Source organism: Elgaria multicarinata, chromosome 10, assembly GCF_023053635.1.
Source record: "Elgaria multicarinata webbii isolate HBS135686 ecotype San Diego chromosome 10, rElgMul1.1.pri, whole genome shotgun sequence".
Classification (NCBI taxonomy): domain Eukaryota; kingdom Metazoa; phylum Chordata; class Lepidosauria; order Squamata; family Anguidae; genus Elgaria; species Elgaria multicarinata.
In genome coordinates this window covers 6,908,150-6,922,612 of record NC_086180.1, presented here as the reverse complement: position 1 = coordinate 6,922,612, position 14,463 = coordinate 6,908,150, and positions in this window count along the sequence as shown.

Genomic DNA, 14,463 nt, shown 5'->3' with positions numbered 1-14,463 from the left:
TGGCTCATGGCATAGCTGGATTACATGAGTTGTCAAAGGGGCTGTCTTCACATCGCCGGGTTGTTACCACCCCTCTCTTCAATGTATAAATAAATATAAACTGTCGTTTAAAATGGATACTGTTTTACACTGTTGTTTTTATTATTTTTGATGGGTTTTGAATTTGTATACTTTTTAATGTTCACTGTTTTAACTTTTGTAAACCACCCAGAGAGCTTCGGTTATGGGGCGGTATATAAATTTAAGAATTTTTTTTTAATAAATAAATAAATCCCACGCTTTCCATCTCCAAGGGTGGCGTCACGTAGTCCCGATGCCAAGGAGGGAGCGTGGAATTTCGGGGGGGGGGGCATCTAGGACCCGGACCCGCCCATTTCCTGGTGGAAGGCAACCAATCGCTATTCGGTTTCCACGTGGCTCCACCCCAGCTGAACCCTGGATTGGGCCCAGAGCGACATTACACAACAGAAGAGCCGTGTTGCGCTCCGTTTGAAAAAGCCCGGACTTTTCCAAAATGCACTATTGCGGGGAAGCTTTGTGGCAGCTGCAAAGCTGCGCTTGCATCGTCTAATCAACACGGTGCAGCTCTACAGCCAACGTGGGGCTTTCTCCATGTATAAGCCCCCACAATAAACCTATGCCGCACCTTACAGGCATCTCTAGCATGGTGCACCTTTATTTCTTCCTTGCTCCCATGTAAGAAGTAGGCCAGGTGACCTCTTTAATTTTCCTTGAGTAATTTTCTCTGCAAGCACCAAGAGAACTTGGTTGTGCGAATGGACCCACCACATACTGGGCTGACATCCATTCAGCCAGTCCCAGACATTTGGAGTTCAACATTAATTAATTAAACTTCCAGTATGTGTTCGTGGCAGGTTGTACTTAATGAATTTCAGCCATTGATGGGCCTAATAAAAGTGAGTCCAACGGCACTTATGAAGGTGGGCTAGAAAGAGTGTTGTGCCTCCGTCTTATGGAATTTGGATCTCTTCTTTGGGGGTCAGGACTAGGTGTGCCAGCTCTTTTGGGTTTCATTAATACATTAATCAAGGGAACCTTTGATTTCATGGGAAGCCATTTTAATTGGTGTCGTGAAAATTAACACCCGTTCCAGCAGGCTTGTTGCAGACGGAGATGAGAGGGGAAGTGGGGGCATCCCGCCAGCGCTGTTGAAAGGTCTCCTCTATGAAGGCTTCTCTTTCCTTGAGTGTCGCAACCAGCAGCCATTCCAGTGGTCTGAACTGATGAAGCTGAGAGGAAAAGTAGGGAAGCTCCAGCTGGCTGAAAGACTGATTCACTTTTTCCTCTTCCCTCCCCATTCCCTTTTCCTTGTGTGTCATAACTCTTTAGGTTGTAAGCCTATAGGCAGAGGCCATCTTGTTTAACGGATTGTTTGTAAGCTGCTCAAAGAGCCCTTTAGGCTGAGGAGTGAGATAACCATTCTATAAATAAATAAATAAATAAATATATAAATAAATAAATAAAATTAAGGGCACACTTGTTTTAATTTCTGGGACTATTTTGATAGCTAGTGCAATGGTTAGAGCAGACTTCACCAACCTAGTGCCCTCCGGATGTGTTGGACTACAATTCCCAACGTCTTTAGCCAGCATGGCTGTGCTGACTGAAGTTGAAGGGAGTTATAGTCTAATATATGTGGGGTGCACCAGGTTCAGGAAGGCCAGGTCTGAGTTCAAATCTCCCCCCCCCCACCTCCGGCCATAAAACTTATTGGATGACTTTTAGCCCAATCACCATTTCTCATCCTAATGTACCTCACAGGGTTGTTGTGCAGGTAAAAAGGGCAGAAAAGAACCATGGACACTTCTCTGAGTTCTGTGGAAGAAGAGTGGAATCAAGATGTAATAAATAAAGATATTTTGGTTCAGGTGTGTTACTATAATAGGGAATGGAGAAGAAAATATTAAAGAAGAGCTTTCATTCTGGAAACTGCCTTATACCAAGTCTGACTGTTGGTGCAGTACTGCTTGCCTTACATGGAATGCTAGTAGTTCTCTACAATTTCTGACAGGAGTTTTTCCCAGCCCTACATAGAGATTTCGAAGTCTGAACCCGGGACCTTCTGTGTGTAAAATCATAAGAGCCCTGCTGGATCAGACCGAGGGTCCATCTAGTCCAGCACTCTGTTCATACAGTGGCCAACCAGCTGTCGACCAGGGACCCACAAGCAGAACACGGATGCAACACTCTCCCACCCATGTTCCCCAGCAACTGGTGTACATAGGCTTACTGCCTCGGATACTGGAGGTAGCACAAAACCATCAAGGCTAGTAGCCATTGATAGCCTTCTCCTCCAGGAATTTATCCAACCCACTTTTAAAGCCATCCAGATTGGTGGCCATCACGACATCTTGTGGTAGTGAATTCCATAATTTAACTCTGCGCTGTGTGAAGAAGTCCTTCCTTTTATTTGTCCTGAATCTCCCACCAACCGGCTTCATGGGGTGACCCTACTGGGTTTTACTATTGTAGGAGAGGGAGAAAAATGTCTCCGTATCCACATTCTCCACACCATGCATCATTTTGTACACTTCTATCATGTCTCCCCTTAGCCTCCTTTTTTCCAAGCTAAACAATCCCAGCTGTTGTAACCTTCCCTCATAGGGGAGATGCTCCAGTCCCTTCATCATATTAATTGCACTTTTCTGCACTTTTTCCAGCTCTACAATATCTTTTTTTAGGTGTGGTGTAAAGTGCATGCTCTATCACTGAGCTACAGACCTTCAATAGCCCGTATTCATTAAATTTCCTGTGCTAAGCCTTCTTCGTTAAAGCTTCTCCTGAGGTTTATTTAAATGTGATCAATTAATCAGTTAAAAGACGTGATTAATCTGCTGTAAATTATATCATTCTTTGACAGCCCTAGGCAGAAATTCCATATGTCTTTTTCATGTCCTATCAGCCACCCCACCGTGGAAGGCTGTTGACTTCTCTCCAGCTCCTTCCATAAGGTTCAAGATCATAATTCTGAAAACAGCTGTGAAGTTACTGAAGCTGTGTCGAATGCCTCACACCGAAATGCCGCCTTTACTGGAGCTGTCAACAGATGATTCAGGCGACTTTCACATTTTGGATGTCATCACAGATTCCCCAATGAATATGATCGCAACTTTTCTGGTTCAAATGTCCTCTCACTTTTACTTAGGAAACACTGTCTCAGCTTTACTCTTTCATCTGTAAAATGGGACTATAGTTGGTAGGATGAATTGAATCAAAGAGGAATCGGGTGTCAGAGCCTGTTGTATCTTTACAGTCCATCGCTGTACTGGACTGACTTCAATTAAGTACATCTAACTCTGCATAGAACAGGGATGTTGAACCTGAGGTCCCAGTCTGAGTTCCCCAAAATGGCCACCCCTTGCCCCACATCACCAGTTGGTTCCGGCTCCCGCCCTTCCAGCTGCCTATCATTTAGGGTTTTCTCTTAGAGTTTTCCTCAGGAGCTGTTGCTCTCTTAGGTTCCCTAAATAAAATGTTCTCTTGAGCCCTCAGTTTGCAGCCTTGAAAAAATGGTTTCCTGAGGCAACATTTTGTGATGTCAGAAGGAAAAGAGCTGAGGAGAGGTGGTCACTCCCTCTGCTGATTTGAACCAGCTACGAAGATTATTTGAATCTTTTCTTTGACCACAGGCGTAAATAGATGAGGACTTTGGCACCTCACTGACAAGTCTCAGATTATTTTCCTCATAGCCCACACCTCGCTTCAAATAAAATCCTGGAAAGGATGTCTCTGCCAGGGTGCAGATGGCATCCCACGCTGACTCAACATCATGACGGAGGTGCGACCATTCAGCCCCAGTTCAACCAGCCAAAAAATATCCCCCACACAAATTCCCATCTGTGCAAGGACTGATGGCTTCCACACAGGCCTTCTCAGAAAGAACTTTCTTGAGTTTCTTGTTGCTGTTTTAAAGAAAATTCCCAGTTGAAGAATACAGATGCCATGGAGGGCTCCCCATCTTTAGAGATTCAAGCCTGGTCTATACATGAACATCAGAAAATAGGAACATAAGGACTGCCCTGCTGGATCAGACCAAGGGTCCACCTAGTCCAGCACTCTGTTCACACAGTGGCCAACCAGCCATAGGCCAGGGATGAACAAGCAGGACATGGTGCAACAGCACCCTCCCGCCCATGTTCCCCAGCAACTGGTGCACACAGGCTTACTGCCTCGAATACTGGAGATAGCACACAACCATCAGGGTTAGTAGCCATTGATAGCCTTTGGCTCCAGGAATTTATCCACCCCCACCCCCTACATCTTGTGGTAGTGAATCCCATAATTTATCTGAGTGCTGTGTGAAGAAGTCCTTCCTTTTATCTGTCCTGAATCTCCCACCCATCAGCTTCATGGGATAATGACCCCCCACTGGGTTCTACTATTATGGGAGAGGGAGAAAAAATGAAGCATTAAGATTTATTTATTTATTTATTTATTTATTACATTTTTATACCGCCCAATAGCAGAAGCTCTGAGGTCGTAGAACAGACAGTCCCACTTCACTTAAATAAACTGAAGCACACAAATCCATCCTCCAGTTTTACAAAAGAGATAATTGGTGGATGACTGTTTTTTGTTTATTTCTTTTTATTATATTTCTAGAAAGCCATTCCATAACTTGTTGTCTGGGCAGCTTGCAGCATAAAATGATAAAATTCAATGTCAAGATCATAAAATAATAATTTGGGACATAAAATAACAATCTTATTTTCCATGTTTGCTTCAATTTATCTCCAGCAAAGCAGATAACTAAGAAGTATATAGCAGAATACAGTGGTTAAAAGCACAGATTTTTAAAAAGCCTTGGAGAATTAAAAAGAAGAAGTATTCGCTGGTCAACAAAATGACCATAGATGAGGTGCCAGGTGGCCTTTTTTAGAGAGGGCACCACCAAGAAGACCCTTCCTTTCCCATTTCACTTTTATGGGAGCACCCAGAACAGGCGTTCTGAAGAGGATCTCAAGGTTTGAACCTATGGGGACTCCTAAGGACATAGGGAGAGCCCTGCTGGATCAGACAAAAGATCTATCTAGTCCAACACATTGTTTCCCAAAATACCCAGCTAGCTACTTCTGCAACGCTTGAAAGTTGGGCATGTGGGTAATAGCGCTCTCCTGCTGCCGTTCCCCGGAAACCAGCATTGTAAGGTGTGCTGTCTCTCATCCTAGACACCATATATCCACCATGACTAGCAGCCACTGCCATAACTGATAAATAGTGGGGACGTTTGAAAGTTTTCAGATTGTTTTGTAAAGTTTTCAAATTGTTTTAAAGTTTTTTTGTAAAACAACAACAACACAATTTTTTAAAAAAGTTTTCAAATTGTTGCAGGTTTAACTGTAAACCACTTTGCAGGCCCTATTTGGGCTGAAAGGCGACTTATAAATGTACAAATAAATAAATACGTAAACCTGGAGACCACCGTTTGTTTCCAACCCTTCTTTTATGTTCCACGTTTGCTTCAGACTAATTTGCAGTAGAATTAGGAAGGTTGCTATGGGGTGATGCACAGACCTCGCCTCCCCAAATCTTCCTGCTGCCCCCTGCCCCCCCCCCCCAGGTTGTCTTATTGTGTTCTTACTTTTCCAGGCCCAGCTCCGCTCCCCCAAACACTTTCCCTTGGATGCACTCCGCCATCCCTGCGGTGCGGTTTCCCCAAGGAAGAAGCATCCCAGGCCTGGCAGCAGCAGGGAGTGGCCCCGGGAACGTGAAATTAAAATGCAAAGAGGAATCTTGCAAACGACGAACACGTCAGCAAAAAAAACCCTCAGAGGGCTCATGGCTGCCTGGGAAGGCTCCTTTCATCTTCTAGAAGCAATTATTAAAGGTCACCTTCGTTGTTTAAGTAGAGGGGGGAGGAAATGAGAGGTGGAGGGCCCCCCAAGCAGTGACGGCTTAGCGGAAGGACGAGCAGAACAACACATCCCAAAGGTCTGCGGCATGTAGCTTGTTGCAGAGAGGGCAAAAGAAGCTACAGACAGTGGAGGAAAAGGGAGTTGGCCTGGGGGGGGGGGCAAAGAAATTCGGGAGAACATGTGGTGTGAGGTGGTTATGGAGCAGTACTCAATGCTCGTAGGGAAAATGCTGTATGTGAAACCCAGGCCTTAGCAATTTTATTTATTTATTTATTTATTTATTTATTTAGCACCATCAGTGTACATGGTGCTGTACAGAGTAAAACAAGAAAATTGCAAAACCCTGCCGCATAGGCTTACATTCTAATAGAATCATAATAAAAAAATAAGAAGGGGAAGAGAATGCACCAAACAGGCACAGGGTAGAGTAAAACTAACAGTATAAAAGTAAGATCAAAATCAAGTTTTAAAAGCTTTTGAAAAAAGAAAAGTTTTTAGCTGAGCTTTAAAGACTGCGATTGAACTTGTAGTTCGCAAATGTTCTGGAAGAGTGTTCCAGGCGTAAGGGGCAGCGGAAGGAAATGGATGAAGCCGAGCAAGTGAAGGAGAGACCCTTGGGCAGGTGAGAAACAGGGCATCCGAGGAGCAAAGAGCACGAGCGGGGCAATAGTGTGAGATGAGAGAGGAGAGATAGGAAGGAGCTAGACTGTGAAAAGCTTTGTAGGTCAACAGGAGAAGTTTATATTGGACTCTGAGGTGGATTGGAAGCCAATGAAGAGATTTCAGAAGTGGAGTAACATGGTCAGAGTGGCGAGAAGATGATCTTAGCAGCAGAGCGGTGAACGGAAACCAACGAACTGATGTGAGAAGAAGGAAGGCCAGTGAGAAGGTGGTTGCAGTAGTCCAGCCGAGTAATAACCAATGCATGAACAAGAGACTAGAACCTGGATCACCCGACTCCCAGTCCAACACTCAAACCACTACACCGCACTGGCATATGCTGATTTGCATATCTTAATGATATAGGGCAGGATGTAAATGTTTTAAATAAATAAATAAATAAATAAATAAGCCGATATGCTGGGAGGAAAGATAGGAAGGAGCTAGACTGTGAAGAGCTTTGTAGGTCAATAGGAGAAGTTTATATTGGATTCTGAGGTGAATTGGAAGCCAATGAAGAGATTTCAGAAGCTAGACCTAAGGATTATCCCAGGCAAATGGAGGGGTCATCCCTGCCTGCTCCCGGGATCCACTGTGTGTCATTTGCATGCACAGGGATGATCCCGGGACAATCCTGGGCTATTGGCCTGGTCTAGCCATGGCCTCAGTCTTCCCCTACCCTGGTGCCCTCTGGATATCCCAGAAGGGCCATAGGTCAGTGTGATAAGGCACTTGCTTTGCATGCAGAAGATCTCAGGTTCAAACCCTGGCATCTCCAGGTAGGGCTCAGGAAAAAAAAAAACCTGCATGAAACTGCTACTGCCAGTCAGTGTTGACAGAACTGGGGTAGATCAACCAAGGTCTGATTCAGAACAAGGCAACTTCCTAAGTTCCTAGCCATCTTGACCAATGGGGATGATAGGAGCTGTAGCCCAACGCATCTGGAGGGCACCTGGTTGGGGGAAGGCTGGTTTATTTATTTATTTATTTATTGCATTTCTATACCGCCCAATAGCCGAAGCTCTCTAGGTGGTTTACAAAATAAATAGCCTGTTGAATGTAGAGAAAATGAGAAATTGAGAGCTTCTTCACACGAGCTAAATAATGCACACTCGTGACTGGTCACTCATGGAAGTTCATGTGTCTTTTTGATGATGTTGTTAACCTTTTGCACATTTCCCGCACCTTCCTCTTATAATTTCATTCTTTCAAAAATCCTGGATCTCCTGAGCGGCTATGAGAAACTTATACCTTACAGGGACAGAAGGTGTTTAAATCTGCACCGATTAACTTTCCTGCAGTGGCCAAAGCTGTATGAAATTATATCATCTGTGTGTCCATTTGGCAGTTGGAGCAGAGAGCAGAGCTGTGCCTGAGAAACTGCTGTCAGAGCCACTTACAGGGAGACGGGGAAATTAATGGACATTACTCCTTCAATCGTAGCTTAAACTGTACTTTATGCAATTTATACCTAAGGATGGGAAGTTGGCCTTATTAAAACAGAAAAAGGCACATACCTACTTGATAAAATGGGCAAATGGCCGTAATATAGTCTGCACCCAAGTAGGAATTTGACATCCTGAAGCGGAGAGTGAAAGAGGTGTGTTTGAGGTGAATTGGTGTCATAATGACCCAGCTGCAGTCAACTAGCCATCTCTTGCTTAATGTCAAGGTAGGCAGAATCTCCAACTTCGTGCTCTTCAGGGAAATACTGGGCGTTGGAATCCAATAGATATGGGGGGCACAAAGTCAGGGAAGATACCTTCCTTGATGCTCACTGAGACACCCTATTTCTTCCCATTTTTATTTAAAAATACTTTTATGTTTTCTTACTGGCAGCTGGGATTGCTTCAAAGTGAAGTGGGAGCTTCTTGCTGCCGCCATCTTAATTTCTCATGAATCTTTCTGGGCAGGTTATTTGTCCTTTGTGACTAGCCATGCCAACTCATGTAGTCATTTTATGGTTGCTCCCAGGACAGTTCCTCAAATTTCCAAAAGGTTGTCTTCCCTTGAACTATATGAAAGCTCTTCAGATATTTGAAGATAGCTCTCATATCATTTCTTAATGGTCTCTTTTCTAATTTAAGTATGACCAACGCCTTTAACCTTTCTTCATAGGACTTGATGTCTAGGTTCCTCACCATCTATGTGTTTTAATAGTCTGTTTTGCCTCTCTGTTTTGATCAGTTTAAACAATTAATACAAGGAAAAGGTTTTAGACAATAGCAAGCTGTAATTATCTTCACTTCGCATTTCCCCCTCAGTTCTCAATAACTGTTGAAACTGACCTGATTCTAGCTTCCAAACAATTCCCTAAAAGTATGCCATGGAAACTGAGAACTTTATTATCATTATTTTAAAGCCGGCCACCATCCCAAGTGACATTTCTAGACTGAATGACAGCAGTACGAGACCAGGGCAGACTCCAGATTACTGTATCTTAAAATTACATTAGCAGGAATTATTCACTCTCAAATTACTCGGTGTGTAGAATGATAATGTAGGAATAAAAGATTAAAATGCAATTACACTTTTTAAAGTCAAGGAAGGTTAATGAAATGTTTTCCGAGTTAAGGAAATGACTTCTCAGTCTGGAATCACTTAATGAAATCAGCCGATGTATCGGCTCAGGGGCTAAAGGCAAAAAACTACCATTAAGAACAGCGGAGAAGGCAGCGAAAGGGTAGCGAGGCGGAAGGTTTCAGTAGGAGCGCCGGTTACTGCTGCAGCGGACACTAAGAACTTCTCTACCAGTGTAGGGCCATAGCTAGACCTAAGGTTTATCCCTGGATCGTCCAGGGGTCAAACCTGTTCATCTAGGTGACACACAGGGGATCCAGTGCTCAGGCAGGGGCAAACCCTGGATGATCCCAGGATAAACCTTAGGTCTAGCTGTGGCCTAGGTTTCTAATTTCTTCCAGGGTTAGCCTGAGCCAGCTAGGGCAGTATTTCCCAAACCTTTGGCATCTGGGCTCAGTCCCCATGAATGATATTGGAGGCACACTTCACCCGTGTACTCAAAAAGACACACGTTTTTTCAGTCAGCTTCCAGGACCAACAGAAAGCCATCATCTCTGCAAATGCAGAATAACCCAGTCAATACTGCTGCATGGTGTCCTACTTTTCCCTTCGTCTGGTCAGTTGGGGCTCCTGGACGCCAGTCATCAGCTAAAGCACAGGTCATGCCAGATGAAACCCAGGGCACCTTTACTTGCTCAAGATGATCTCAATGCTCAGAGGCAGCCTCCAACATGAGGGCTTAATTCCCCCGAGGTACACTTCACCATCTCTTACACCATTCCTGTGTGTCTTGGTGCACATACATGAATCCCTAGCCATAGAAGAACATATCAGGCAACAGGTGATGCTGTCTTTAGCATGGGTGCTAAGCCATGAGGGACACCACACCTGCTCCTCTTTGCTCTGTCATGCAACTGCCAAAAGTACAGACACCCCGCTGAGCAACTGGCTGGCAACCCTAGATACCACCCCCACCCTAGCTGCTGTGCATTAAACACTACCGCTGTGCCACATACCACTAACAAAGGAAGAGGAAGCAGCAGCCAGGCAATCTCCATGGATTCAGCTCCAGCTGAGAGCCCCCCTCCCTCCTGCTACCAGCTGTCGCTGATGAGGCCATCAGAGGGAGAGGAAGCAGCAGCCCTTCCACTGTGTCCATGACCTGCTGAACTTTGCAATGAAGAATCTAGTGCCAAAATTTACTTTTTTTCCTCTTCCCTCCCAATCCCCTTTCCTTTTGTGTCATGTTTTTTTTTTTTTTTTAGATTGTAAGCCTGTGGGCAGGGACTGTCTTAAGAATTATTTTTGTAAGCTGCCTTGATAGCCTTCTATGGCTAACAGGCGGGATACAAGTCCTATAATAAAAATAAAATAAATAATAAATATACAGGTGCTCAATGTACAAGGGTGGCAGCTCTGCAGGTATATTTGGATTGCCACTAACCACCTATTTGGGAGATGGAACCAAGGTGATACTTTCTGGAACAGTCACACTAACCCTGTGAGGTAGACTAGTATCGCAAACGGGGCCCACCTGGGTCTGTAGAAGCTGACAGAATAGAGGCTTGACTAAGGCCATGTCCTGCACCCTCCCCTAGCCCGATGCCCTCCAGATGTGTTTGATTGTAATTCCCATCATGGCCATGCTGGCTGGGAATGATGGGAGTTGTAGTCCAACACATCTGGCAGGGCATCAGGTTGAGGCAGCTGATCTACTGCATTCATGCCAAAATTTGAGGGATTTCCCAGCTAGCTTTGAACCACTGCATTACATCCTGTTGCAATTAAAATGCCTAACGAATTCTAAGTAGCCTTGGGGAACAAAGGCTTTGCAGCCAAATCCCAACCAGGTTGATCGGGAAGTTTATTTATTTATTTATTACATTTTTATACCGCCCAATAGCCAAAGCTCTCTGGGTGGTTCAATGGAAAGCGCTTCCAAGTAAGGGGACTTAGGGATGATGCAGAAGGTTCTGGAATACTACACACACAAACAGACGTACACACAATCCCTTGATGGGTGCAGCATCTGAGCCACCTTCTCCCACACTAGAGGCCTTCAAGAGGCAGCTGGACAACCATCTGTCAGGGATGCTTTAGGGTGGATTCCTGCATTGAGCAGGGGGTTGGACTCGATGGCCTTGTAGGCCCCTTCCAACTCTGCTATTCTATGATTCTATGATTCTATGAAAGCGGTACATGGCATGCGTCAATGGGCCCCAACAGTTGTCAGTGCACTTCAATACCGCTATAACGCAGTAGCGTGGCTCCTATCTTTCAAATACCACTTTCATGGTGCAATATCCTGCTCTCATCATCTCTGACCATTCGACGTGGTGGCGGGGCCACATAGGAACTGTAGTCCAAAACATCTGGAAGAACCAAGTCGACTACCTGCAATTTATACTAAGGAAGTGAAGTTTGTGAAGTAGAAACAAGGTGACCAGGTTGGGGTAAAGGGAGGATACATAAAAAATATGCAGAGGCTCAACATAGCCTGCTTCTGTCAGGTAAAGCTTCTCAAATGAGGTACAGAGGAGCAGTAATGTGACCAGAGGGAGCAGCTATGTGCAGGTAGGGAAGGTTCCAGAAGCCACATTAAACTCTGTCCTGATGAAAATTAGCTAATGGATGCCAACAAGGTCAGCAATGAGAATGCAACATGAATGATTTCCCCGACATTTGCTGTCCATTGGGGAGGCTTTGATTCCAGCAGCCCACACTTTCACATCTGCTCTAGCTACCATGGCGGGGCGGGTGTGTGAGTGTGGCATAGCTCCTCCACAGAAGCACCCGCTTTACATGCAGAAGGAAGGTACCAAATTCCTCCAATATGCTCATCTCCAGTTAAATGAAATCCAGGCAGCGGGACTAGGAAAGAGCACGTCCTGGACTGCTGTTTGCCCGTCTCAGGGGACGGCACAGGGCAAGGCAGACCTGACCCTGTGCGAGGCAGCATTGGGTGGCCCTGTAGCAAAACGATGGGGCTAGGCCAACAGCAGTTGAAGCAGCATGCTGAATGTGGAAAGGCAAGGCAGCCACACAACTCTGCCCAACTGATGCAAAATCCTTTCAGAACAGTCTTACCCTGCCTGGTGCCCTCCAGAGGTGTGGGGACTGCAATTCCCAGTCCCCAGCCAGCATGGCTGGGAATGATGGGAGTTGCAGTCCCCACACCCCTGGAGGGCACCAGGCTGGGGAAGGCTGCTTTAAGGTGGATTCCTGCATTGAGCAGGGGGTTGGACTCGATGGCCTTATAGAACCCTTCCAACTCTACGATTCTATGCTTTAGAAGTAAAGATTAGCTACAGGCAACCCATACATAGAAATTCAGCGGATGTTGGTGGAGTCAGTACTGTTGGTGGAGTCTGTCTGGTTGTCTCTCCCAGGGCAGAGAAGGGTCTTTCTGTCTGTCTGCTGTCCGATCGTTCTTCCTGGAGGTGCCAAGGGAGACTTCCTACATGCAAACCACGTGCTCTACCATTATTAAGGCCTTGTCCGTCTGTCCCCAAAACTCCCAAGTTGCTCCCCCACTTCCCATGCCTGGGTCATTTCAGGAGCATCACCTGTATCCCTCCCATTTAGGGAGGGGGAGGAGGATTCCTCTCAGAAACATCTCCAACTATCAGCACAGCGAGAGACTATTGCTAACAATTATGTGGGTCCAAGAACTAGGCTCTGTTTACTTATTTGTTCTAAAGGAGTCCATGACTAGTTGAAGACAGTTACAGTTAGAATTAATTCAACCAACCCACATGTGCATCTCTCATTGTTTGGGCTAATGGCCATGCCAGCTGGGAATGATGGGAGTTGTGGTCCAACATAGCTGGAGGCCACCAAGTTGAGAAGGCGGATTTAGATCTTGCAACCTTTCACTCCCGTTCCTCTGCCTCTCCTGCTTCCCTCTTGCACCTTCCGCAGCACGCAGTCCGTTGTGATCCTAAACCTTGTAAAGTTTCTTCAGAGTTCTCTCTTGCGGCCACCACCATTGCTGCCTCTCCTTCCTACTTCTCTCAGTCCATTTTCCACCATTCGCTGCCGGCGGCCCAATAGGACGTAGACTCCGTGCGAGGTACGGGAAGTGACCACAAAAGCAGCTCCTCGTATACGCTGTGGTTTTGCAGATTCGTCTTCCGCAACGCCCAAAGCAGACTTTGGAGCCTGACCGTGAATCTTGCCACCTCCCTCATCACGCCCATCTAGCAGCCGTTTGGGTTCCAGAGGAAGCGTGTCAGGTTTGTGCGAGGCAATTCACTGGCAACAGGGTTCAGTAAGCAGATGGATGAGAGCAGTGGGTTTGAGGACAAGGGGAAGAAGGATAAGGATCGTGTATATTGGGACACCACGTCTGGCAGCAGTTTTCGTTAGGGCTGTGTTCCGATCCGTTTTGGTTCCCCGAATCCGGAGCAACCCGATCCGCCTCCGCCAAGGCGGATCCGAATCGGGTTGGGGGAGCTGCGGATCGAGGCGAAGTGGTTCGCCTCGATCTGGACGCAGGTGAGTGGGGGGGAGGGGGGCTCACCTGGAACCGCTGCCACTGCAATCTGCGTGGCGGCGGCGACGGAACCAAGTAAGGGGGCAGGGGGACTTACCTGTGTCCGTTGCGGTCCAGCGCCAGCTTCAACTGAAGCCTGGGCCTCAGTTGAAGCCGGTGCTGGACCCCGACAGACACAGCTAAGTGGGGTGGGGTGCTTACCTGGCTCCGCCGCCACCACAGTCCATGTGGCGACGGCGGCGGACCCAGGTAAGGGGGCTGGGGGGCTTATTCGGCCCTCATTTTGTCCCCCCTTCCCCACTTACTTGCCTCCGCTTTCCACCACAGACACAAGTAAGTGGGGAAGGAAAGGAAAGGAACCTCTCGTGCAAGCACTGAGTCATTACTGACTCTTGGAGGCACGCCAGCTTTCGCTGACGTTTTCTTGGCAGGCCTTATAGCGGGGTGGTTTGCCGTTGCCTTCCCCGGCCGTTATTACCTTTCCCCCAGCTAGCTGGGTACTCATTTTACCAACCTCGGGAGGATGGAAGGCTGAGTCGACCCGAGCCGGCTGCCTGAAAGCGGGGAAGGGAAGGGGCAAAATCTCGATCTGGCCCTCTGGATCTCGCTCCGCGGAGGAGGGTCGGATCGACCCGAAGAAGTTCGGGCCCGATCTGGAAGTTCTGGATCGGACCATGAAGCGGTTCGGGGTGGGTGGGTGTTCGTGCACAGCCCTAGTTTCCATGTACCTATACATACAAGCATGTGCATAACGTAAGCAGCTGTGCACTGTTCACATGATGGCACCTATGTTTCCCACCTTCCTGTCCATATAGGTGCAGTGTCATGTGTGAATCTGCCCTAGAGATTTTAAATCAGAAGCATCTTAGATAAGCTACGTGTGTTAAGATCCTTTCATCAGACTCCCAAGCA